Raw genomic sequence first — 26,730 nt, 5'->3', positions numbered from 1 at the left:
GAATGGAAGTTAATTGCCAAAAGCCAGGTGTTAGTGTATAGAGGGGAAAGTGGGTCTATCCTCTAAGATGTGGGTGAATTGAGAATGTTTAAATGTAAGTGAGAAGATTCTAGTTTCTCGGTTTCGACTGTTCTCTGTACCTAAAATATCTTACCCCTTCTCTACCTATTTAAATATATACATCCTTCATACTACAGGGCTTCATTTTCTGAATGATATTTTATATGAGTCAAGCTTTAATTGCAGAGACTTGAAGATACTTTAGCTACTTTAAGCCAAAAGGAATTTATATAGGATATTATATGAATTTCAAAATCATTGTTGAAAAAATGATTAAAATCTTAACTTCCTGTAATAATTTTAGAGAAACACTACAGAGCTGGATTTTGAAGAGGGCTGCTGCTTTGTCTACAATCATATATCTATGTACTGACCAAATATCTTAGGAAATAAAACTGTAAATATATGCTATTTCCAAAAGGTAACTGATCAACATTTTTCAGTTAGATGCTTATCATTCTAATAGAAGTTTTTATACTCATTGTCCATGTGTAGGTATTCAAAATTACTATATCGTATTGATTTGCCTGTTTATAAAATATTTGTCTTCTATGAGAATCTACATATTATTCTACAACTTTTCAACTTTGTTAAGTGGGGCTAATGAGGAGGCAGTTGTATGTATGTCTCTGATGCTCAAAATTGCATGTGTGACATTTTTTATTAAAATGCTAGCTATAGTGTATATCACTGTATGATTATCTGAACATGTCTTTACTTATTCTCCTGATACGGGCAGTTGGTTCTCTTTAAAATTTTCTCTGCTGAAAATGTTTCAATATCACTTCTACTCCCATCAGAGACAGAGTACTAGATTTACCCCTCCCTTAAACCTTAACAATTAAAACACTAGACAAAATATATGACATTGAACACTAGGCAACAAAGAACTGTGATTGCTGAGATACAAGAAAAATGAGAAGAACCCTCTGATGCTTATTTTCATGTCATGGCACAGTAGAGACTAACTCAGACAAAGCTTTGTGTGCTCCCTAAGCTGAGGAATCCCAAATAGCTAGAATTCACAGAACAGAATACCAGAGGAGAAAACTATAAACAGACAGAGAACTCTGGAGACTTGCAAAAGGATGCAGCAGAATACTAATCAGTGTATATTTGTGACGAAAATACCCAAGGCTGGGAAATGAACCATGCAAAAGGATTAAATGTACTCAGAACTCACACAGTAATGGGAATAGTGCCTATTATTAAGTTTTTATATCTATATTTATTAATTTTTTGACAGGAAACATGAAGTTTCTAGATCAGATAAAAGTATTTAATTACTCAGAGAACATATGTTGTCAGTCTCTCATGCTCCAATTCCCCAAAGGGCAATGCATTAGGGCAGAAATCTCCTGTGTGTACATAGGGTCTATACAAGAGAGCTGACCCATCTGCTCCCACCCCTCCTCCAGAAAGAGGGAGAGACTTTTTTGCCTTTTAACATAGAGAAATGCTCTTGTCAGAGGGTAAAGTGTGAAGGTCCTCAAGTCACTTGTATAAATAACACTGTAAGTCTTAACTCGTAAGGCTTGTTTGTCATTCAGCATCCGTTCACCCAGGTATCAGCAATCTTTGTTAAGAAAGCTCTGATCATTTAGCATTGTTTCATGTAGCATTGTTTTCCTGACTTCTCTTCCCACCATTCAAACTGGAGAATTTCATAATTCAGAAGAAAGTGGGTAGTCAGAAGGCTCTTATCTCAGCAGTGGGGATAATTATTCCTAAAATAAATGTTGTTATGTTCATACCTAAAAATTTAAAAGCAAGGCCTAAAATGATCAAACTGTTTCCAACAGGAATACAAAAGTGTCTAACTCCTGTCAAGGTAAAATTCACAATATCGTCTAATTAAAAACTCTCAAGAAGAAGAAAAATTAAGTATTGAAACTGACCCACACATAAATGCTTCAGTTAGCAAACAAGCACTTGGCTGGGGGGGGGGGGGAAGCTTTTATAACTGTATTCCGTATGTTTGATAAACTAGAGGAAATGAAATATTGTAAGTATATAATGCATAGAAAAATATCCTGATTAAAATTCTAGAGGTGAAAATTATAATGCAAGAGATGAAACAGCAGTTGATGAATTAATAGCAGGCTGAATATTGTGGACAAAAAGAAAAATGAACTTGAAGACATAGCAATAGCAACTATCCAAGATGAAACAAAGAACAGGCTCATTTAAAGATAGCAAAAAGAAATAAACAAACCGTCATTAGTGAGGTATGCAATGATTTCAAGCAACGTACTATATGTGTAATAGGAGTCTCTAGATAAGAAGAGGAAAATATATATATATGTGTGTGTGTATGTATATATATATGTATATATATACATACACACACACAAAGAAATGTTTAATCAAATTTGAAAATTTTTTTCAAATTTGATTTTCCCAAGGCTTATGGTTGGTTTTGTTTTGCCTCCACTGTATTTTTTTAGATTTTATTGAAGTATAGTTGATTTATAGTGGTGTGTTAATTTCTTCTGTATGGAAAAATGACTCAGTTATGTATTCTTTTTCATATTTTTCCATTATGATTTTCACAGGATACTGAATATAGTTCCCTGTGCTATGCAGTAGGACCTTGTTTTTCCATCCCGTATATAATAATGTGCCTCTACTAATCCCACACTCACATTCCTTCCCTCTGCTTTCCCCCTCCCCCTTGGAAACCACAAGTCTGTTCTCTATATCTGTGAGTCTGTTCTTTTTCATTTCATAGATGTGTTTCATTTCATAGATATGTTGATTTATATCAAATTTTATATTCCACATATAAGTGATATCATATGGTATTTGTCTTCTTTCTGGCTTCAATTGTTATGATAATCTCTCGGTATGCATGTTGCTGTAAATGGCATTATTTCATTCTTTTTAATGACTGAGTAATATTCCATTGGATATATGTACCACATCTTCCTTATCCATTCAACTGTTGATGGACATTTAGGTTGTCTCCATGCCTTGGCTATTGTAAATAGTGCTGCTATGAACATAGGAGTCATGTATCTTTTAGAATTAGTTTTTTCTGGATATATACCCAGGAGTGGGATTGCTGGATCATATGGCCAGTATATTTTTAGTTTTCTGAGAACCTCCATACTTTTTTCTATTCCCACCAACAGTGTAAAAAGGTTTTGTTTTCTCCACATCTTCTCCAGCATTTGTTATTTGTAGACTTTTTACTGTTGACCATTCTGACTAGTGTGAGGTGGTACCTCTTTGTAGTTTTGATTTGCATTTCTCTAGTAATTAGTGGTGTTGAACAACTTTCATGTGCCTGTTGGCCATCTGTATGTCTTCTTAGGATAACTGTCTCTTTAGGTCTTCTGTCTATTTGTCAATTGCATTGTTTGTTTTTTGTTGTTGAGTTGTATGAGTTGTTTGTACATTTTGGAAATTAAGTCCATATTGGTTGCATCGTTTGGTTGATCACTGTAGGTTATCTTTTCTTTTTGTTTTTGGTTTCCTTTGCTGTGAAAAAGCTTGTAAGTTTGATAAGGTTCAGGTTTGTTTTTGTTGTTGTTGTTTCTGTTCTATTGCCTTGCTTTGCTCCCAAAGAAAATGCTGACTTAAGAAAATGCTGGTACAATTTATGTCAGAGAACGTTTTGCCTATGATTTCTTCTAGTAGTTTAATGGTATCATATCTTATGTTTAAGTCTTTAAGCCATTTTGTGTTTATTTTTGTACTTAGTGTAAGCATGTATTCTAACTTCACTGATTTACATGCAGCTGTCCAACTTTCCCAGCACCGCTTCCTGAAGAGACTGTCTTTTTTCTCATTTTATATTCTTAACCTCCTTTGTCTGTAGGTATGTGGGCTTTTCTCTGGGCTCTCTATTCTGTTCCATTGATCCTTATGTCTATTTTTGTCCAAATTCCATACTGTTTTAATTACTGAAGTTTTTAGTACTGTCCAAATCTAGTAGGGCTATGGAGAAGACAATGGCACCCCACTCCAGTACTCTTGCCTGGAAAATCCCATGGATGGAGGAGCCTGGAAGGCTGCAGTCCATGGGGTTGCTGAGGGTCAGACACGACTGAGCGACTTCACTTTCACTTTTCACTTTCATGCATTGGAGAAGGAAATGGCAACCCACTCCAGTGTTCTTGCCAGGAGAATCCCAGGGACAGGGGAGCCTGGTGGGCTGCCATCTATGGGGTGGCACAGAGTCGGACACGACTGAAGTGACTTAGCAGCAGCAGCAGCAGCAGTAGGGCTATGCCTCCTGCTTTGTTCATTTTTTTCCGCAGGATTGCTTTGGCAATTCTAAGTCTTTTGTGGTTCCATATAAATTTTATGAAATGGCAACCCACTCCAGTACTCTTACCTGGCAAATCCCATGGATGGAGGAGCCTAGTAGGCTGCAGTCCATGGGGTCACTAAGAGTCAACATGACTGAGCGACTTCACTTTCACTTTTCACTTTCATGCATTGGAGAAGGAAATGGCAACCCACTCCAGTGTTCTTGCCTGGAGAATCCCGGGGATGGGGGAGCCTGTGGGGTTGCAGAGAGTCGGATATGACTGAAGTGACTTAGCAGCAGCAGCAGCATAAATTTTAGGATTATTTGTCCTAGTTCTGTGAAAAATGACATGGGTAATTTTATATGGATCCTATTTAATCTGTAGATGGCTTTGAATAGTATGGCCATTTTAATAAGATTAATTCTTCCAATCCAACAGCGTTGGGTATCTTCACATTTTTCTAAGTTATCTTTAATTTCCTTTATTAATGCTTTGTTGTTGTCAGTATATAAGTTTTGCCACTTCCTCTGGCCTGCAGTGTTTCTGTAGAAAACTCAGCTCATAGCCTTATAGGGGTTCCCTGTAATTAACTCTTTGTTTTTGAATGTTGCCTTTAGAATCCTCTCTTTATCTTTTGCCATTTTTTATTATAATATATTGTGGTGTGGGTCTGTTTGGGTTTATCTTTTTTGGAACCTTCTGTGCTTCTTGTATCTGCACATCTATTGCCTTCTTTAGGTTTGGGAAGATTTCAGCCATAATTTCTTCAAGTATGTTTTCAGTCCCCTTTTTCTTCTTCTCAGTTCCCTATTATGTGTAGATTGGCATGCTTTACTTTATCCTGTGGGTCTCTTATATTGCTTTAATTTTTTTTTTCATTTGGGTTTCTTTCTGCTGTTCTAATTGGGTGATTTCCATTATTCCATCTTCCAGATCTTCTTCTGCATTATTCATTCTGCTATTCATAGCCTTTAGTTCAGCTTTCATCTCTTCAAATGAATTCTCTAATTTTTCTGGGCTCCTTACAGCTTCTAGTTCCTTTTTACAGCAATCTGCATTTCTATTGATAGCCTTGCTTAATTCCTTCAGTATTTTTATTATCCCCCTTTTAAACTCAGTGTCTGTTAGACTAAAGAAGTCTGTTTCATTGTTTATTCTTTCAAGGGAATTCTCTATTTCAACTGGGAGTGGTTCCTCTGCTTCTTCCTTTCACTTATATTTCTCTTGCTCTATGAGTTAAGAAAAAGCAATTAAGTACTGTGGTCTTGGAGGGTTACTTTTATGTGGAAACATCCCTGTGCAGCCTGCATAGGTTTAATGATTTTTGGTGTGAGGGCTGTTTTTAATATGGATTGCTGCCACCTCTTTCCTCAGTGTTACTGGCCTTTACCCCTTTGGTAGGAGGTGGGACTGGTGTTGTGATGGCCAGAGGCTGCATTGGATATGGAGCACTCTGTCTTTTGATACAGACTTTAATTATAGTTAATTACATTTTTATGTAGTCAAATGTATCAGTCATTTTGCATAGTTTGTGCTTTTTGTCTTCAGTAAGAAATCTTTCCTCAGCATTTCCAAAATCATGAAAATATTCTTTATATGTTCATCTAAAACTGTTCCCCATTTCTGCTTAAATTAGCCAACTGATACAAAGTTCCTTACAAGAGAGTGCTGTGATTGCTTTCCTTTTATTGAAGAATAATCCTCTGTACTTGTAGAAGTCATCCTCTCTGACCTTCAGGAGAACTCCTCATGGCATGAGGAGTAAGAAAGAGTCCATGTCCATCAGATCAGTCACATCAACCCTAGCAATCAGAGGGCTGGCAGCTGCCTCACTTTCAAGTCCTTTGTAATTACTGGAGGACACCAGCTAAGAAGGAAAATAGTTATGCCCATGAAAGAGTTCTGGATATATGAGAAGGAAAGAGATAACATCCAATGACAGTTTAGCTTTCCCAGATCCATAAGCCTATGTTTGAGAAACCATTTCACCAATTATAACAAAAAAGGGCTTGCTGTTTTCAATGTCTGAACAGAAACTGCTTAAATTTCCCCAGTCAGTGTATATTTCTGCCATGAGTCAAGGTACTCCCCATTTTATTTTCTGACTCATCTTCTTTCGGAGATCACATTCAGTTCTTATGTTCAACTAGCTTCCTAATCCCTCTTTAAATAAATAGATAATTAGAAGAGGGGATGAAATCTTTATTCAGTTTCAAGGATGGACTCTGACAGAAGCAAAAACAGAGCAGAACAGGTTCTAGATGTGCTGAAAAGTCAGCTAGAACTATTCCTTTAGATTGGTAACAATGACCCTGTTTTTGAAACATTCTTTTAAAACACTGTTTACTGTTTAACTATCCTATTTCTGTGTTTTTCTTGCATCATTATAGTAATTTAGATTATAGCACTTTAAATTTCTTATTCCAAATGATGTCAGAGTTATTATCAACATTCTTGTGCAATTGGATTATTTTTCAAAATTGAAATTATTTTTTTATCCACTGTTTCCTCCCTGTACTGCTCAAAAGAGTAGTCGTCAGTTATATGGTTTTGAAGTACATATGTAGGAAAAATTACTTTGGCTAAAATTTTAAAAATTACCTAAATCATCTTCTCTCCAAACATATTCTGCTAGTGATTACAATAAGTTTTATTTTATTTCTCAGTAGAATGGAATAAATTGCATTTTGTTTTTTATTTGAGTATACTGTGTACAAGAACAATATTAAATAATCACAAACAGTCTGTGGCTTTTGTTTTGGACTTTACTGCAGCATGAACTGTGAGGAGGTGATGCAACATTTTCTCTAATTGGCCCTTATGTGAAATTATATCACTGGACTGAAAATTCCATCCCTGCTCTGAATTTCGGGTAAGGTTAAATGAGGTTCTCAGGCTCAGATAATGGTTGGTTATGATCATAAACAGCTGGTGAAGCCTTGGCAAGAAGCTGGTGTTAAAGAACTTAGAGTGAAATTGAACCCCAGAGGACAGGGGTGCCCCACTTCTCAGCTGCTAGTATATCCAATAGCATTCATCCAATAGCGTTCATCATGACCTACAGGTCAGCACAGAAACTACTGACCCAGTCAGGCCTAGAAGACTGCTGAGGGCTTCTCCTTTTCCAGGAATAATAGATATTTCCAGAAAATGAGGTCCTTCCCTACGAAAGAGTTGGTAATTTTGGTTGGGAGTCCTTGCAATTTCATTACAAGTGTTGGTGTTGCTAAGGCCTGATTATCTCTTAAGAAATGTGATATCTCATTTCCTGTTGGCCAGAGAGACTTAGCTAAGGACATAATCAGAACCCCACAAAAATGCCTCAAGGAAGACCAAGTTTATATTTCAAGCTACCTCATTTCCCTTGTCAGTTTCCTCCTCTCTTCCTGCATTCTCTGGCATCCCATACTTTTACATTGGTTTCTGACTACCCTGACATTTCCCCTGCCACTTACAGGGACCTGAACTTGCCAAGCAGAAAACTTCTTCCTCGTGAAATTGGCTTGCCCTGTTTCCATAAGCACAGGCTCCCTGAGCAGGGCCAAAGATGAGGGTGGAAGGCATCACAGAAATGGTACATTTTCTAAAGCTCAGAGATCGAGAGTACCCTACTCCAGCTGCAACTCTAGTAGCATGATGTGTGGGTTCAGAACAAAACAAAAACTAAAATTATAGGCCATGCCTGAATACAGGTTAAAGCAGAACTATCCTAAACAGTCACTGCTTCCTGAAGGATAGAGGTTTTATTTTTTAAAATTGCCCTATGAGAAGCAGGGATTTGCATTACTTTATGGCTTTATGTGAAAATTCCAGAGTCCCTGATGCACAGAGAGTTTGAGCATTCTTTGGCATTGCCTTTCTTTGGGATTGGAATGAAAACTGCCCTTTTCCAGTCCTGTGGCCACTGCTGAGTTTCCCAAATGTGCTAGCATATTGAGTGCAGCACTTTCACAGCATCATCTTTTAGGATTTAAAATAGCTCAACTAGAATTCCATCACCTCCACTAGCTTTGTTTGTAGTGATACTTCCTAAGGCCCACTTGACTTCACATTCCAGGATGTCTGGCTCTAGGTGAGTGATCACACCATTATGATTATCTGGGTGGTGAAGATCTTTTTTGTACAGTTCTTCTGTGTATTCTTGCCACCTCTTCCTAATATCTTTTGCTTCTGTTGCTGCTGCTGTTGTTGCTGCTAAGTCGCTCAGTCGTGTCCGACTCTGTGTGACCCCAGAGGCGGCAGCCCACCAGGCTCCACCGTCCCTGGGATTCTCCAGGCAAGAACACTGGAGTGGGTTGCCGTTTCCTTCTCCAATGCATGAAAGTGAAAAGTGAAAGGGAAGTCGCTCAGTCGTCTCCGACTCTTAGCGACCCCATGGACTGCAGCCCACCAGACTTCTCCATCCATGGGATTTTCCAGGCAAGAGTACTGGAGTAGGGTGCCATTGCCTTCTCTTTGCTTCTGTTAGGTGCATACAATTTCTGTCCTTTATTGAGCCCATCTTTGCATGAAATGTTCCCTTGGTATCTCTAATTTTTTGAAGAGATCTCTAGTCTTCCCCATTCTATTGTTTTCCTCTATTGCTTTGCATTGATCACTTTGGAAGGCTTTCTTATCTCTCCTTGCTATTCTTTGGAACTCTGCATTCAAATGGGTATATCTTTCCTTTTCTCCCTTGCTTTTTGCTTCTCTTCTTTTCACAGCTACTCGTAAGGCCTCCTCAGACAGCCATTTTGCTTTTTTTGCATTCCTTTTTCTTCGGGATGGTCTTGATCCCTATCTCCTGTACAATGTCACAAACCTCCATCCATAGTTCATCAGGCACTCTGTCTATCAGATCCAGTCCCTTAAGTCTATTTCTCACTTCTACTGTATAAATCATAAGGGATTTAATTTTGGCCATACCTGAATGGTCTAGTGGTTTTACCTACTTTGTTCAATTTAAGTCTGAATTTGGCAATAAGGATTTCATAATCTGAGTCACAGTCAGCTCCTGGTCTTGTTTTTGCTGACTGTATAGAGCTTCTCCATCTTTGGCTGCAAATAATATAATCAATCTGATTTCAGTGTTGGCCATCTGGTGATGTCCATGTGTAGAATCTTCTCTTGTGTTGTTGGAAGAGGGTTTTGCTATGACCAGTGTGTTCTCTTGACAAAACTCTATTAGCCTTTGCCCTGCTTCATTCTGTACTCCAAGGCCAAATTTGCCCATTACTCCAGGTGTTTCTTGACCTCTTTTGCATTCCAGTCCCTCTAATGAAAAGGACATCTTTTTGGGGTGTTAGTTCTAAAAGGTCTTGTAGGTCTTCACAGAACCATTCAATTTCAGCTTCTTCATTATTACTGGTCGGGGCATAGACTTGGATTACCGTAATATTGAATGATTTGCCTTGGAAATGACAGAGATCATTCTGTCATTTTTGAGATTGCATCCAAGTAGTGCATTTCGGACTCTTTTGTTGATTATGATGGCTATTCCATTTCTTCTAAGGGATTATTGCCCGCAGTAGTAGATATAATGGTCATCTGAGTTAAATTCACCCATTCCAGTCCATTTTAGTTCGCTGATTCCTAGAATGTCGACATTCACTCTTGCCATCTCCTGTTTGACCACTTCCAATTTGCCTTGATTCATGGACCTAACATTCCAGGTTCCTATGCAATATTGCTCTTTACAGCATCAGACCTTGCTTCTATCACCAGTCACATCCACAGCTGGGTGTTGTTTTTGCTTTGGCTCTGTCTCTTCATTCTTTCTGGAGTAATTTCTCCACTTATCTCCAGTAGCATATTGGGCACCTACCAACCTGAGGAGTTCATCTTTCAGTGTCCTATTTTTTGCCTTTTCATACTGTTCATGGGGTTCTTAAGCAAGAATACTGAAGTGGTTTGCTATTCCCTTCTCCAGTGGACCACATTTTTTCAGAACTCTCCACCATGACCCATCCATCTTGGGTGGCCCCACGTGGCATGGCTTAGTTTCACTGTTAGTTTCACAGTTAGACAGTTAGACAAGTTAGACAAGGCTGTGGTGCATGTGATCAGATTGGCTGGTTTTTTGTGACTGTGGTTTCAGTCTGTCTGCCCTCTGTTCCTTTATAGTGTCTACTGTCTTACTTGTTTTCTCTTACCTTGGACATGGGGTATCTCTTCACGGCTACTCCAGCAAAGCGTAGCTGCCGCTCCTGACCTTGGACATGGGGTATCTCATCTCAGCCACTGCTCCTGACCTTGGATGTGGGGTATATCCCCTGGGCTGGTCCTGCGCTGCTTACTGTGAGTGTTCCAAAATCTCCACTTTGTCCTCTGTCTCCCCTGCCTCCAGACAGGACTCAACTTGCTCCTCTCAGTATGTCTCCATCATAGATTTTACTTTGTGGACCTGTCATCACTGATAAATTTCTCTCACCATAATGCAAATGTTTTATCTTATATGAATTGTTCTCACAAAACTTAGTGCTAACAAGGTATGCTATCAGTGACTAAATAAAAGTTCATTCAAATACTAAAGATGCTTGATCTCACACCTATGAAACAACCGTGTTGTCTGTTCAGCTGCATATTCATATCAGATAACCAGAAGTGTAAACTGTTTAAAGTAATGAATAGATACAAATGATACCCCTGGACATGATTTTCTATATCACAGACTAAAGAATGTGACTTAGAACAGTTGGCTAAATTCCATGATCCACTTCTCTGACCTTTTGATAAAAGTGAAAGCTGGTAAAAAGAATGAGATTATGCATGTAAGGTAAAGAGAGTTATGCCTTTGACCTTCCTTTTGTGGTGACTGGTACAGGGCTCATTCATGCTTCATATATGCCCCAGGACAACTTTGGACTTTCCTTGGAACCATGATAGAGGCATGAACCCTAATTATGGTTCAGATGCTTCATGTATGCCCCAGGATAACTTTGGACTTTCCTTGGAACCATGATAGAGGTATGAACCCTAATTATGGTTCAGGAATAGTCTCATTTCTTGGTCACTAAAGAAATGAGAGATTGAGCCTGAAAGCTACATTCTCCCAAGAAATGAAAGCAAGAGGAGCAAGCAGACAATGTGATGCTGTGTGGAAGTGGTCTTGTGTGCAGGGTGTGGTCAGGGAGGGCTGGGGATGTGCTTTTGTCAGCCAGAAAAGGTTCAGATGGAAAAAGCAGGGGGAGTGTAATGCCTTGCCATGCAGTCAGGGAATAAAAGGGACAGAAGACACAAGGCAGTCTTGAGGAACTAGGCAAGGAGAGTTGGCACCATCTGGAAAAAGACCTCAGTGCCCTAGTTGGCACTTTTCCAGATGGTGCTGAGCTGGCTCCAGCTAGAGAAAAGCATTCCTTTATGGCTGGTAAGAAAATCTTGGGGTTGTAACCAACTCCTCTGGGAGCTGGTAAACAATTTCCATGCCTCTTATTGTTATGAAGTGAGGCTATATATTCTCAGAAGCTATGTGGTTCAGAGAAATATTTTCAGTAACCCTTGCCATTGAAGTTCAAGAGAGACCATGGATGTCGATCTTAATCAAGCATAAAGGTTAGGACATACTGTACCCAACCCGCAGCAATGATAATCCAAAGACCAGCTTTGATAACCACTATTAGTGCATTGTATGTAATTACCTAAGTAATGTGAACTAAATAATTGTGGCACCAAATCTATGTTAACTTACTGTGGATGGAAAACTGTCAATATGTATTGAGCAAGCCAGATGTCAGACATTTTGCTGGATATTTTAACTAGTTACCTCATTTAGTTCTCATAACAAACCTATGAGCTATGACTTTACAGATGAGACAAGTGAGACTCTGAAAGGTAAATAAACTGCCTAATCCATACAACTAGAAAATAAATAATATATATTTTAGACTCATGTCTGCTAAACTATTTGCACTTGCTACATTGATAGTAACCATAGTAACACTTATAGCAAATGTTTATATAGCTTTTGGACTGTGGTGCTGGAAAAGACTCTTGAGAGTCCATTGAACAGCAAGGAGATCAAACCAGTCAATCCTGAAGGAAATCAACCCTGAATATTCATTGGAAAGACCGATGCTAAAGCTGAAACTCCAATACTTTGGCCACCTGATGCAAAGAACCGACTCATTGGAAAAGACCCTGATGCTGGGAAAGATTGAAGGCAGGAGGAGAAGGCGACAACAGAGGATGAGATGGTTGGATGGCATCACTGACTCGATGGACATGAGCTTGAGCAAACTCAGGGAGATAGTGAAAGACAAGGAAGCCTGGCGTGCTGCAGTTCATGGGGTTGCAAAGAGTTGGACACAACTTAGCGACTGAACAACAACAATATAGCATTCATTCTATGCTCTTAGCATTTTATATACATTCCTTGAGATGATGTCACTCCAGCCTCCCTTCCTCATAAAGATGGACAATTGGACAGTTTCTTATGAACAAAAACAGCTCTGGGAAAGCTCTGGAGTTCACTTAAGAAACCTGAACAAAACAGTTAGATAAAAGCAACTTGAAACTAACCACACAAGAAGAGAAGAAAGATTCATTTTGCCTGCATCATCCCATCCCTCAAGCAAACACTGTTCAGTGCCAACACAATAAAGGCTAAATATGACAAACCCACAGCTAACATCATACTCAGTGTCAAAAGGTTTAAAGTCTTTCCTCTAAGAGTAGGAGCAAGAAAAGAAGATCCACTCTTGCCACTCCTATTCAACATAGTACTGGAAGTCCTTGCCAGAGAAATCAGGCAAGAAAAAGAAATAAAAAGCATCCAAATCAAAAAGGAAGAAGTAAAATTTTCTGTATTTGCAAATCATATCATCATATATATAGAAAATCTTAAAAACATGCCCCCAAAGTGTTGGAACTAATCAATGATTTCAGTAAAATTGCAGGATACAAAATCAAGATAGAAATCACTTGTATTTCTATGCACTAACAATAAAGCATCTGAAAGAGTAAGAAAACAATCCCAATTCACAATAATATAAAAAATAATAGAATACTTAGAAATAAATTTAGCAAAGGAAGTGAAAGATCTGCACACTGAAAGCCATGAGACTTTGAAGAAGGAAATTAAGTAAGACACAAAAAAATTAAAGTAGATTGAGTATAGATATTCTATACTCAAAATAGAATTAATATTGTTTAAATGGCCATACTACTACCCATAGCCATCTATAGTCAGTACCGTCTCTATCAGAATTCTAATGGCATTTTTCACAGAAATAGAAAAAGACCCTAAAATTAGTATGAAACCACAAAAAATCGTGAATGGTCAAAGCAATCCTAAGAAAGAAGAACATACTGGAGGTGTTATACTTCCTAATTTCAAAGCTATAGTAATCCAAACAGTATGGTCCTGGCATAAAAATAGACAAATAGACCAATGTTCCAGAAGAAAGGACCAGAAATAAATCCTAACGTATACAATCAACTCATATTTCCCAAGGAAACCATGAGTGCTTAATAGATACAGGATAGTCTCTTCAATAAATAGTGCTGGGAAAATGGGATAACTACATGTTGAAGAAAGAGATTGAACCCCTTATGCTACTCAAAATGAATTAAGTATTAAGACATAAAACCATAAAAATCCTACAAGAAGACATAAGAAAAACCTTCTGGACATTGGTTTTAGCAACAGTTTTTTGGGTGTGACACCAAAACCATAACAAAAGCAAAAATTGATAAGTAGAACTACGTCAGATTTCTGCATGGCAAGAAAAATGCTCCGTTTCAACAAAAATAAACATTAATAAAGTGAAAAGACAACTAATGGAATGGGAGAAAATATTTGCAAATCATAGCTAATAAAGGATTAATATGTAAATTAGGTTTCCCTGATAGCTCAGTTGGTAATCCACCTGCAATGCAGGAGACTCTGGTTTCATTCCTGGGTCAGGAAGATCCCCTGGAGAAGAGATAGGCTACCCACTCCAATATTCTTAGGCTTCCCTTGTGGCTCAGCTGGTAAAGAATCCACCTGCAATGTGGGAAACCTGGGTTCAATCCCTTGGTTATGAACATCCCCTGAGAAGGGCAAGGCTACCCACTCCAGTATTCTGGCCTAGAGAATTTCATGGACTATATAGTCCATGGGATTGCAAAGAGTCGGACACAACTGAGACACTTTCACTTTCACTTTTTTCAAGGTTCTCATACAAGTCAATAACAACAAAATAAAAAATCTGACTAAAAATGGGCAGGGAAACTAAACAGACATTTTTCCAAAGAAGACAAGACATACCAATGGCCAACAGATAAGTGAAAAGAGGCTCAGCATCATTAATCAACAGAGAAGTGCAAGTGAAAGCAAGAGTGAGCTATCCCCACAATCCTGTTAGAATGATTTTCACTGAGAAGACAGAAGATAACAAATGTTGGTGAGATGTGGAGAAAAGGAAACGCTTATGCACTGTTGGTGGGAATGTAAATCGATGCAGTCACTATGCAATACAATATGGAGATTACTCAAGAAATTAAAAATAGAACCACCACTATATGATCCAGAAGTTCCACCTCTGGAAATGAAAACCAGATCTGGAAGGGATATCTGCAGTCCCGTGTGCATTGGAGCATTATTCACAGTCTCCACTGTGAATGAAAATAACTGAAGTATCCCTCAAGGGATGAATCATTAAAGAAGTTGTAGTATACATATATACAATGGAAAAATACTTATGAGAAAGAAGGAAATTCTGCCATATGAGACAGTATGAATGGACCATGAGAACATTATGCAAGTGAATAAGTCAGAGAAAGACAAATAATGATATAACTTATGTAGAATCTAAAAAAGTCAGACTCATAGAGTGGTGGTTACCAAGGGCTGAGAGGTAGGAGGCGTGGGGAGATATTGGTCAAGAGTACTGTTTTATGCTGGTCTCAGCCTGTTGGTAACCAGTGTTATTGCTGGACTGACCTTTGTGATTCTTATCATGATTGTAAGATGCCCTCAGCAATAACCAACAGGAAACTTTGGGGAAGAGGTTTATTACTCAAAGGCCTTGAAAATTACACAGCACTCCTTGGGCCACATAGCAAAGTCAGGGGTAGGAAAAGAGAAGAGAGGCAGCAGGTGTAGGGTTGTGGGAACAAGTGTGGGGCCTACGGTCTCAAAGGCCTTCTGTTTATTGGTGAATTTAAAACACAGAATGGGAATTTAAAGGGAAGAGAAAAAACAAGCAGCCCAAATGGTCATTTATTGAAATCAATCAAGGTCTCTGAAACCAGCTATCACATCCTCTCAGCAACCTCCTCCAATAATTGACATGGATAAAGAAGAGTATTCTGGGATTATGAAGTAGTTCTTTATCTTATTGCGGCAGTGTATGTTACAATTCATAGAAATATATATCCCCAAAAAGTTTTTAACATGATAATTTTTAATGAAAAATAAACTGCAGGCTTTACACACAGACTTTCTAGATTTGAATCACCTATTTGCTGTTTATCTTGAGATACGTTACTTAATTTCCATATTTCCTAATTTCTCATAAAATAATGGCAGACGTAGTGACAACCCCCTCACAGGGTTGTGATGAACACGAAATGGGCTAAAATGTATACCCATTTAGAGCAACCCCTCTATACAGTAAGTGCTCAGTAAATATTAGTGATCATTATTAGGACACATATACATTATGTGGGATTAATGTTTTATGCTGTGTAATTTTAAGAGTTTTACTTTTCAACAATTCACATGTTCCTTAGTTGATGAATGTGGTCTATCTGTACAATGGAGTAGTCGTCATAATAAAACGGAAGTAAATACTGACCCATGCAACCCATAGGTGAACCTTGAAAACATAATGCTAAGTGAAAGAAACCAGACACCAACGGTCATATATTGTATGATTCCACTTATATGAAATGTCCAAAATAGGCAAATCTATAGAACCTGAAAGTCAATTAGTGGTTGCCAGGGAAATCGGAGAAGTGGGCCTGACTGCTAACAGATATGGAGAAGGCAATGGCACCCCACTCCAGTACTCTTGCCTGGAAAATCCCATGGACAGAGGAGCCTGGTGGGCTGCAGTCCATGGGGTCGCTAGGAGTTGGACATGACTGAGCGACTTCCCTTTCACTTTTCACTCTCATGCACTGGAGAAGGAAATGGCAACCCACTCCAGTGTTCTTGCCTGGAGAATCCCAGGGACGGGGGAGCCTGGTGGGCTGCCGTCTGTGGGGTCGCATAGAGTCGGACACAACTGAAGTGACGCAGCAGCTAACAGATATGGGACTTTTTCTGACATGATAGAAATACTCTGAAATCGATAACAGTGGTGGTAGCTCAACTCTATAAATACACGAAAAACCTCTGAATCATATACTTTAAAGTGTGAACTTTATAGTATGTGAATTATATCTCAATAAGGCTTTTATTTTTTTTAATCTCTGAAACAAAGGAGCCTGGGGCAGTGGAGGACAGCTCAGCCTGGCTCTTTATCTAGACATGTGGCTGGCAAAGTGTTTATAGAGATAGCTGTCTTTGAAGTGGATGACTCTTTGAAGTGGATCCCTTGGCAATCAAAGCTTAAGTCAGACACTTGCATTACAAAAAAGAAAAACCAACTGTCAGGCCTGATGCTACAGGTACAAACTTCCTGTAACAAGACGAATAAGTTTGAGGGAATCTGATGTACGGCATGGGGATTGCAGTTGTTGATACTGTGTTGTGTTCTTGAATGTTGCTGAGAGAGTAAACCGTAGATGTTCTCATCACAAAAAAGAAATTGTAACAATGTGATGGAGGTGTTAACTATGTACTAGTACTATGGTGGCAATCATTTTGCAATATATAAGTATATCCAATCAACACGCTGAACACCTTAAATTTACACAATGTTAATATCATTATTCAAAGGACATGGGCCAGAGGGATGGTATGGGGAGGGAGGAGGAAGGAGGGTTCAGGATGGGGAACACATGTATACCTGTGGCGGATTCATTTTGATATTTGGCAAAACTAATACAATTATGTAAAGTTTAAAAATAAAATTAAAAAAAAAAAACAAAAACAAAGGACATGGGATCGGATGGACTCCGGGAGTTGGTGATGAACAGGGAGGCCTGGCGTGCTGCAGTTCATGGGGTCGCAAGGAGTCGGACACGACTGAGTGACTGAACTGAACTGAATGTCATTATATCTCAATAAAGCAGAAAGAGATACTTTAAATTAAAAATCACTATTTTAATAAATTAGCTCATTTTATTCTCACAGCAACTTTTTGAGGACACCATTATTATCTCTGTTTTATAGGTAAAGAAACTAAGGTCAGAGAACTTGCCCAAGGTCATACATACTAAAACGGGAAAGAAATAGGATTCAAACCCAGAAAGTCTGACTCTAGAAACCATAGTCTCAACACATTCTACTGTTCTATTTTCAAATATTTCCAGAACTAAGTGCTTTTCAAAACTTCCAACTTTCTAACCAGACAAGGTCAAACTCCAAAATGGCACTCATAAGAACATACCTGACAGAATCCTAGGGATGAGAGCAGTAATAAGCCAAGTAACTGAATGGGAAAGACACTGAAACTTCTTAAAATATTGTAACACACCCCCATACTGTGACACCTCTCCTCACCCAACACCTCTTGCTAAAACCCCAGGAGTTAAGGACAGGCCCCTGGAGAAGCCTCAAAGGCTCTCAAGAGTCTAGTCTCCAGTGTTGAGGGAGACTGTACTCCCAACACGAGCAGCTGCTCCACGTTAGGATCACTGTACCTGCTGCTTGCCAGCCTGAGGTCTAAGAGGTCGGAAAAACATATAAACTCTTCAAATCCTGAGCACATACTTCACAGGGAGAGGAGAAGTGCAGATACAAAGAGCTTACTTGGCTTTCTTTTTTTTTCCAGAGCTGCCTAAAGTTTATCTCATGAGGAATCCACTGAAGGACTTCTTGGGGAAGAGAGTGAGAGTCAAGATGTCCAGAAACCAGGTAGAGTGATCCACCATTGCAGGGGTTAATAATCAGCTGCCTGTTGCTCTGGCTAAGCCATGAGAAAAACACCATGGGAAAAGAATAAAAGCAAAATATAGCAGTACAGTATAATCTAAATGAAAGTATATCAGGTTATTAGTTGGGGTTGTCATGCCCTGCTAAGCTAAGGAAAAACATAGTATGGATCTTGGAACACCGGATCAGCACCAGGTTCAGAACACTGCTTGTGCACACACCAAGATGTTTTCCCAAGGCATATGTGGGTATATGACCCCCAGCTGGGTGATACCCCTTGTACAAGAAAATAGCAGATAGTTCAAAGTAATGAATAAAATGAGACAAGTGTCAGAGCGAAACAGATACTTTCTGCATGCCAAGATACTGAATAAAAGTGATGTGGCTCCAAGGAACAGGGCTCTTGATCCAAGAGGTCTTGAGTTCCCCAGTCCCATCTTTAAAACTTTAATTCTGTCTCTAGTTTCTTTTTCCCAAACTGCGTGTTGACCACTTTCAATCCCTACCTGCTGCGCTGGCCGCAGCATACCATCTTAGTTCACTGGGGACTAGGGGACTTCCAGGGGCACAGACTTTGCATGCTAAAGCCACGACAGTTGGTTGCCCTTCATTCATGTTAGGGTCAGCAAGAACCCCTAGGATTTTTCTTCATTCCAGTGCATTCCACTCATGCCAAGCTGTGCTACTCACACACCATCCAGTCATGCAAATGAATTCTGACTGTGAGCCTTTTATTTTGACTCCCACTTCAGTTATTACTGCTGTAACCCCAGCACCCATTTCCTTAGAATGGTTGCTGTTATTCACTGACTTGGTCTGCTTAAATCAGATGGGATTATTTTCACTAGCTGCTGCCTCCCAGCCAGAGGGGATGTAAAGCTTCCTGGCTTATTTAGAATGTAACCCTGTCTCTTTCAGCTGCTAAGTGTCTGAACTGGTCACCAGATAGGCTGCTGTCAACCTGGGATAAAGATGCCAGATATGAAGAGTGATGCATTTCACTGTTTGAAAACTTCTTGGTTACAAAGGAGTAACTGGAACTGGCCCCACTGAAGTTTTGACCAGTTGTTTTTCATTAAGTCTTTCAATCCCTTACCTAATTAGCTTCTCAGAAGCATGTGTCTTATTTTGTTGTTGTTTTGGGCGCTTTGCGTCTTAGTCGTGGCATGCAGAATCTAGTTTCCTGGAAAGTGAAAGTGTTAGTCACTCAGTTGTGTCCAACTCTTTGCAACCCCATGGACTGTAGCCCTAGTTCTCTGCCTAAGGATCAAATCCATGGCCCCCTGCGTTGGAAGCATCGAGTCTTAGCCCCTGGACCACCAGAAGGGAAGTCCCAGAAGCGTGTGTCTTGTGGGCAGTACTACCCAATATTCCCTTAGAAACTTGAAGATGCCCTATGAGTGCATGAGCCAACTAATACAATTATGTAAAGTTTAAAAATAAAATAAAATTAAAAAAAAATAAAGTGCAGTCAGTCCCATTTAAAATTCCCCATTAGAAGTAAAGCTGAGCATTAGTAACAGGCACAGCCCCTACCTTTAAGAGATGGTGCAGTCTAATTAGGGAACTGTGCTCACACACACACACACACACAAACACACACACACATACACCCCTGCAAGCCCCAGGGATTACAGATGTCAGGAGCTGTTAGTACAGAAACTCATTTCTGACTGAGGAGGAGGGGAACCAGGTGTGAGTTCAAGCACCAGAGTCTCTGCCATCTGCAGCTGTTTCCTTCCAAACTGGCCTCCTGACAGTGTCTCCTACACCTCAGGAAGGCATCTGGATGCCCTGGGGTTGTCCCTTATGGAGGAGAGGCTGACTCAGGTTTGGAAGGTGTGTGCAACAACCCCCCCCCCCCCACCTCAACCTTCTCTTCTCCTCTGTTCACATCCACCCACGCAGGTCTGGCAGAGGTGCCTGCTAGAGCCCCACGATCTCTGATTATTCTAACAGGATCCATCCCTGAACAGATGGCCACCTCAGTCACAGTGGACTTCATATCTGGCCAAGATAGGGCATTATATATCTAATGAGCAATCTAGCAAATGAAGTTGAACAGGCATGCATCGTTCTTCATTTAATCATCCCAGCTGTTGGCTCCTAGGCCATAGACTGGCAGGCAGGCTGAATTGGGCCTTAGTATAAAGGTGCAGGCATGGGAAGAGCCTCTCAGAGACCAACAGGACACCAGATGGAGTTAGATAGCATTACATGCATTTAGAGTATGAACCTCTTATGAACAAAGAGCTGGCTGGCCAACTTGCACCAGAGTGATGCCATTATAGAGGCAATGTTTAGGAAATAGCAATTTCCATGCTGATGAGAGCAGTGTTTGTTCATTTTTATTGTCTGCTGCAGTCATTCTCTTTTTTTATTTTTAATTTAACTGGAATATAGTTGATCTACAGTGTTATATTAGTTTCATGTTATAGCAAAGTGATTCAGTTATACATACATTCATCCTATTTTAGACTCTTTTCTCATGTAGGTTATCACAGAATATTGAGTAGAGTTCCCTGTGCTATACAGTAGGTCCTTATGTGTCTCATACGTAGTAGTGTGTATGTTCATCCCAAGCTCCTGATTTATCCCTCCCCCTAACATTTCCCCTTTGGTAACCGTAAGTTTGTTTTTGATACCTTTAAGTATTTTTCTGTTTTATAAATAGGTTCATTTGTATCATTTTTAAGAAATTTGATCCCATGAGTGATATCATATGATATTTGTCTTTCTCTGCCTTAGTGTGATCATCTCTAGGTCCATCCATGTTGCTGCAATGGTATTATTTTGTTCTTTTATGGCTTTATGAATTGTATATATGTACTAAATCTTCTTTATCCATTCCTCTGTTGATGGACATTTAGGTTGCTTCCATGTCTTGGCTATTGTAAAGGGTGCTGCAGCTCATTTCAGGTTATGGTTTCCTTTCAAAATATGGTTTTCTCTGGATATATGCTCAGGAGTGGGATTGCTGGATCATGTGGTAGTTCTACTTTTAGTTTTCTAGGGAACCTCCATACTCTTCTCCACAGTGATTATACCAATTTAAGTTCCCACCAACAGTGTAGAAGTGTTCCCTTTTCTCCACTCTCTCTCCAGCATTTATTGTTTGTAGAGAGTACTCTTAAACTTTACCCGGAAGGATTTTAAAATACAAATTAGGTCCAGGTGTGGAACCAGAGAATTTACACTTTTAACAAGTTCCCAAGTAGGGACCGGAGAAGGAAATGGCAACCCACTCCAGTGTTCTTGCCTGGAGAATCCCAGGGACGGAGGAGCCTGGTGAGCTGCCATCTATGGGGTCTCACAGACTAGGACTCAACTGAAGCGACTTAGCAGCAGCAGGAAGTAGAGACCATGGGTTCCAGGACCACACATTAAGAGGCATGGGTCTACAGGAAATAATCCATTTAACAGTATATGTATGTGTGTGTTTCTTCTGCAGACCCAGCCCATATAGAAATCATTGTGAAGTGTCATATAACAACATACCCAGATATTTGTTGGGATAATGAGGGATGAAAACTCACAACCAATATTTGATCAACTAACTACAAAGTACTTATTAAGCAGCTACCATGTGCAAACCTAGGTCCTAAATTCTGTAAAGATTAAAAAGAAATGTCAAATTCAAATTGGAAAAACCTTTCTAGAGGTCATTTAGTCAATATATAATTAAAGTCTAAAACTTGCCACTTTTTCACCCACCAAGCAGTTCTATGTCTAGGAATTTATCACAAGAAAATAATTTAAAACGTTGACAGAGTTTAAACTAAGAAAGTGTTTACTGATGCTTTTTAAAAGGAAAAGGTAGAAATCTAAAAAATTAACAAATATACTTGTAACTAACTGACAAATACATTACATTCTGTCTCATGCATATCCTATCTTGCTTTCCCTCTCTCACATACACACACACACACACACACACACACACACACACACACCCCTTGTTTCTGTAGACCACCGGTTCTCAACACATTTTGGGATTTTAAATGTCTTGTCACAGTTCAGAAGAAGGAGTGCTCCCAGCATCTAGTAAACACCTCACAATGCACAGGACAGCTCTCACAACAAAGAATCAATAGTGCTGACCTTGAGAAACCCTGATCTAGTCTCACTTGTCAGAGGATTCCAGCAGAACCACATTGACTCCGATGACTATATTCCATAGAATCAGCCCCAGCTGTGTAGTGAAGGGCTTTATTCCCCTCAGAGCCTCATGGTGTTATTTCTGTTCTTGAGGATTGTCTCAGGTGAATTCATGCATTGTTCACATGGGCTTTCTCCCTCAGCTTCTGCCTGTGTTGTGGCAATTCAGAGAAATCCCTTGGGAGCAGCCACTGAGCTTGCACAGCTGCCTATTCCCTCCTTCCCCCCCCAGGGGATGATGATGGGGCCCAGTGCACCACCCCCTGGCGCCCTCATACCTTGCTGATGCTGTCCTTGCGGTCTCAACATTGCCATAGCTCTGTGGGGTCTATGCACGTATGCTTATGCTAGTTACTCAGTTGTGTCAATTCTTTGTGGTCCTTTGGACTATAGCCCACCAGGCTCTTCTGTCCATGGGATTTTTCAGGCAAGAATACTAGAGTGGATTGCCATTTCCTCCTCCAGGGGGTCTTCCCAACCCAGGGATCAAACCTGCATCTCCTGTGTCTCCTGCATTTTAGGTGGATTTTTTATCCGCTGAGCCATCAGGGAAGCCTGTGGAGTCTAGTTACCTGGAAACCAAAGCAGTGCTCTTGGTTGGGCTCACACAACACCCTATGAGAAGAGTTTCTTTGGCTTCTGCCTGCAGCTGCTCTCCAATACAGGTTTGTAGGGCCTGGCCAGGAGACCAGAGGCTAGGAAAAGACTGCATTGTGCTCTCATATCTCAGGTCCCTGAGCCAACCACTTTTCTTCTCCTGTGAACAAAATTTCTCAAGCAAATAAACATTTGCAAAATACACACACTAAGAGTAAATACTATGAGTTCAGATAAAGACACAGTTACTCCAATTGACATTCACCACAGATGCATGGAGCATCCCCTCCCAGCAGCCACATGGGCCAAGATAATGCCCATTCCTTTGCCTTAGCTTATCCTCCAACAGAAGATCTCCCTACCTCCACTCTGTTTACATAAATCTTGCTGTCTTTTAAGACCTGGTTCTCATCTCCTCCAGGAAGTTTTCAAAATCATCTAGGATGCTTTTTGCTGTAAGTAGTAGAATGTTTAAAACAATTAGTGGTCTTATTATTTTATATAAAAAGAAGCATGCAGCTGCTGCTAAGTCGCTTCAGTCGTGTCCGACTCTGTGCGACCCCATAGACGGCAGCCCACCAGGCGTCCCCATCCCTGGGATTCTCCAGGCAAGAACACTGGAGTGGGTTGCCATTTCCTTCTCCAGTGCATGAAAGGGAAAAGTGAAAGTGAAGTCGCTCAGTCGTGTCCGACTCTTTGTGACCCCATTGACTGCAGCCCACCAGGCTCCTCTGTCCATGGGATTTTCCAGGCAAGAGTACTGGAGTGGGGTGCCATTGCCTTCTCCAAGCATGCAGCTAGAGAGTTCCATAGTTGAGCAATTCAAAAATTCACTGGCTTCTTTCCAATTCTCTTGATTTTTGTCTCATGTTCACAAGATGGCTATCACAGCATCTTCTCATCATGAAACTATCAAAAGGCAGGAAGTAAAAGAGAGGTTCCCAGCCTCTCCCTTGATGAGGTATAAAAAGGAATTTGATTAGAAGCCTTTTTCTTTTTTTTCAGAGAGGAAATTCTTCCCCACAAGTCCCCAACAGATATCTCTTTATATTTCATCCGCCAGAACTAACCCAGTCATTGAGATGATTGTGATAACTTTAGACATATCGTGGTCATTCCTTGAACCTGGAGGAGGGACCCGCCTCCTTAGTGAATTGCCTTCACTAAGGACCCACCTTAGTGAATTGCTGCTCTGTGAAAAGAGAAGCACTGGTTCTTTGGGAGTACTCAGAAGGAGACTTGCCAGGCCCTTTGGAATGAAGAGTAGAACCATGTCATCTTGGATGCTACATGTGGTAGCATCAGAACTGTTTGAACCTGTTGATGACAAAACCATATCAAGAGAGAGACATATTTAAGACCACCGGTTCTCCTCGTTCTTTCCCATCATTGAGCAACAAGCTCATGAAATGTGCCATAATGAAGAGAATATTGAGAGTTAACATTAAGTTAATACTGAGAGTAGTGAGAGTTAACAAACTTAGATTTGAATCCCAATCCTGGCACTGATGAATAACCCTGGGCGAGTCATTTACTCTCTCTCTGAATTGCGCCACTCACTGCCAGGCTATTATTCTCTGATACTGAAAATGGCACCTTGGGAAAACTGGAAGCTGAAAACAAAAATGTCTCTCATGGGCTGCCTCCGCTCAGTTCTTCACCCTTCCTCTGCTTCTCCAGGATGGGACATTGTCGTGAAACACAATCATGTCTATTCAAAGCTCCAGCAAATGCTAGAGACTCAGCACTGAAATACTGAATCCTGGACCTTAGAACATTGAACAGAACAGCAGCAAGGGCTGACCAAAAGTAGAAATGTTAGAATTTCAAAGTCATCAAAACTCAAGAAAAGGATTCTATTCAGAGCATTGGAATTTTTTTAAGACTTCATTTTTTTTAGAGTAGTTTTAATTTAACAAAACTGATAGGAAGGTAAGAGACTTCCCATATCCCTTCTGCCCCCACATGTGAATAGCCAGCCTAATTATCAATATCACTCACCAGAATGGTGCATTTGTTATTAATGATATACCTACATTAACACATAATTATCACCCAAAATCTGTAGATTACCTTAGGGTTTACTTTGCTATTGTGCATTCTATAGGTTTGAACAAATATATAATAACGTGTATCCATCATTATAATATAATAAAAAGTATTTTTACTGCCCTAAAAATGCTCTGTGCTCCACCTGTGTACCTCTCTTGCCTCTTCCCCACCTCTGGCAACCACTGACATTTTTATGATCTCCACAGTTTTGCCTTTTCCAGAAAGTCTTAACTATTGTAATCATACAGTATGTAGCCTTTTCATATTGGCTTATTTCACTTAGTAATATATATTTAAGTTTCCTACATATCTTTTCATGGCTATACTTCTTTTTTATGAGAACTGTTAGGATTTACTCTCTTAATAACTTTCATATGTATCATATAGCAGTGATAACTATAGTTATCTTGTTGTATATTACATCCCTGCTGCTGCCGCTGCTGCTAAGTCGCTTCAGTCGTGTCCGACTCTGTGCGACCCCATAGATGGCAGCCCACCAGGCTCCCCCGTCCCTGGGATTCTCCAGGCAAGAACACCGGAGTGGGTTGCCATTTCCTTCTCCAATGCATGAAAGGGAAAAGTGAAAGTGAAGTCACTCAGTTGTGTCTGACTCTTCGTGATGCCATGGACTGCAGCCCACCAGGCTCCTCTGTCCATGGGATTTTCCAGGCAAGAGTACTGGAGTGGGGTGCCATTGCCTTCTCCAATATTACATCCCTAGTATTTATTTACTAGGACTAGGGGGATCTTATAACTGGAACTTATGTTTTGACCACCTTCCTTTAGTTCCCACTCTTCCACGCCCTACCTCTGGGAGCTATAAATCTAATCTTTTTCCTACAAGTTTTAAAATTTTTTTTTTATTTTATTTTTAAACTTTACATAACTGTATTAGTTTTGCCAAATATCAAAATGAAAAATTTTTAATTAGACTCTACATGTAGGAGAGATACTGTATTTGTCTTTCTCTGTCTGACTTACTTCACTTAGCATTAATTCACTATAGTTCTTCCATGTTGTTGCAAATGACAACAACATGAGTATTTCCTCATGTTATGGCTGAATAATATTCCATGGTATATATAAAACAGTTTTTTAATCCCTTCATCCGTCAATGGACTCTTAGCTTGCTTCCATGTAATGGCTGTTGTAAATAACACTGCTATGAAGATTGGGATGCAAATATCTCTTTTGAGTTAGTTTTCTTTTTCTTTGGACATATTCCTAGAAATGGGATTTCTAGGTTATATGGTAGTTTTATTTTTAACGTTTGAGGATCCTCCATACTGTTTTTCATAGCAGCTGCACTAGTTTATAAACCCATCAGCAATGCACAAGGATTCCTTTTACTCCGCATCCTCACAGGCATTTGTCTTCTCTTGTATTTTTGATGATGGCAGTTCTAATAGCCAAGAGATGATATCTCATTGTGGCTTTGACTGGCATTTCCCTTATTGCTAGTGATGGTGAGCATATTTTCATCTATGTGTAGGCTGCACACATATCTTCTTTGGAAAAATGTTACTCAGGTTTTTTACCCTATCTTAATTAAATCATTTGGGTTTTTGCTATTATTTGAGTTCTTTGTATATTTTGAATAATAATTTCTTATAAGATATGTGTTTTTTATGCTTTTGTTGCTTGTGCTTTAGAAGCCAT

General features: G+C 39.7%; 1 long non-coding RNA gene across 18 annotated transcripts in view; it reads left to right on the top strand.

The window, feature by feature from the left end:
• The window catches only part of LOC102399193, a 524,597-nt gene that overhangs the window by 411,458 nt on the left and 86,409 nt on the right, over positions 1 to 26,730 (top strand). For 17 of the 18 annotated variants that reach the window (XR_006640996.1, XR_006550763.2, XR_006550776.2 and 14 more), the window contains one exon: positions 18,164 to 18,246. This is a non-coding gene — a long non-coding RNA (uncharacterized LOC102399193). Of the gene's footprint in view, positions 1 to 18,163; positions 18,247 to 19,182; positions 19,507 to 26,730 lie in introns of those variants that run through there. The other variant, XR_006550762.2, reaches the window with a different exon arrangement.

The sequence above is a fragment of the Bubalus bubalis genome, chromosome 4 (assembly GCF_019923935.1).
Source record: "Bubalus bubalis isolate 160015118507 breed Murrah chromosome 4, NDDB_SH_1, whole genome shotgun sequence".
Classification (NCBI taxonomy): Eukaryota; Metazoa; Chordata; class Mammalia; order Artiodactyla; family Bovidae; genus Bubalus; species Bubalus bubalis.
Note: the sequence above shows the minus strand (reverse complement) of the source record. Positions and strands in the feature narration are given on the sequence as shown.